This window comes from Frankliniella occidentalis, unplaced genomic scaffold, assembly GCF_000697945.3.
Source record: "Frankliniella occidentalis isolate FOCC.00 unplaced genomic scaffold, Focc_3.1 Scaffold11, whole genome shotgun sequence".
In the NCBI taxonomy this organism is placed as follows: domain Eukaryota; kingdom Metazoa; phylum Arthropoda; class Insecta; order Thysanoptera; family Thripidae; genus Frankliniella; species Frankliniella occidentalis.
In genome coordinates this window covers 3,490,278-3,491,564 of record NW_026267141.1, presented here as the reverse complement: position 1 = coordinate 3,491,564, position 1,287 = coordinate 3,490,278, and positions in this window count along the sequence as shown.

Below are 1,287 nucleotides of genomic sequence, written 5' to 3'. Positions count from 1 at the left end.
ATGTTTGTTTTAGTCCTTTCAAATTTGTTTCAGCTTCAAAAAGTTATGAAATTTGCGGAAATTTGCCATGGAAAAGGCATGTTGTGTGTCGTGTGGTGATATCAATGATAAGTGATTTGTTATTTTCTGAACCCGGAGAGGCCAGTAGCAAAACCTAGTTCTTGCGGATTGAAGTACTCCTAATTGTTAAATCAAATGCTCGAGTCAAACAATAAACGGCGGCAGAAGTCTTTCTCTTTTTTTTGTACCGGGTGATTCAGAGAAGACGCAGGTGCGGGCCGGTTTGCCTTCCTAACAAGGGGAGTCATACAAGTGTGAATTCCCGAATCGGTTCAAACAACGTTCTTGATTGCATACAAAAGTAGATATAGTATACAAAATAGTTTTAAAAATGATTGCCGATGAAAGTTCGTTCCCAATTTGGAATTTTGGTTAAGGGGGATGTCTAATTTATCAGAAAATGTGAGTAGGCAAAGCCGCCCGCATCTGCATCTTCTCCTAATCACCCGATACGGCCGCGCCAGGCGCACGCCGCCGCACCGCGGAAGCTGTCTGCCCCGGGCAGGCAGCTGAGCTAGCCTAGCTGGCGCTGAAATAACACCAGATCCCGGCCCAGGCGGACGGCGGCAAGAACCTGCACGTAGGCGCAGGCGAACCAACTCTGTATGTCCTGGAGGCCTCGCGCCGTGCACTGAGATGGCCGCTGCTGGGAGGGAGCTGGAGCGGAGCGCCTGGTGGCGGCGGGGTAGGCCGCTCCCGCGGGCAGCGGAGCGCAGCGGGCGTGCCTACCGCACAGGCGCTCCGGTGGTGCAAAGACACGATGGGCCCCTTTGAGCTTGTGCAAGGCCGACCATTGCTGCGACCCAGGGCGCTGGCCACATGTTTCGTGTGTGCGGGAGGGGCGTTGCAGCAGGCGCGGCCTTACGTCCGACTAACGGAGGGGACGATTTACTATCGTGGGTTGCCTTGTTGTCTATTTTCAGCGGTTTGGTTTACCAATTGCCTACCTACACTAAAGGGCGATTTGGGCTGACCGGGGGAGGGGGCTCCCCCCCTCCCTTTCATGCGGGGAAGTTCGCGGACACGTATCTTTGGAAGCACTGTGAAAAATATATTTGTACATGTACGATATAATTTGTAATTTGCCATTTTCAATACAAGTCGTACATGCACAACTTCCCACTGTCGCTCGATATTCGATTCTAAGTCGATACATAGGGCTAGTAAATTGTACAATTTTAGATTGTACTTGTACGACTTCTTCCATGGAAAATTTTCCTGTACCCG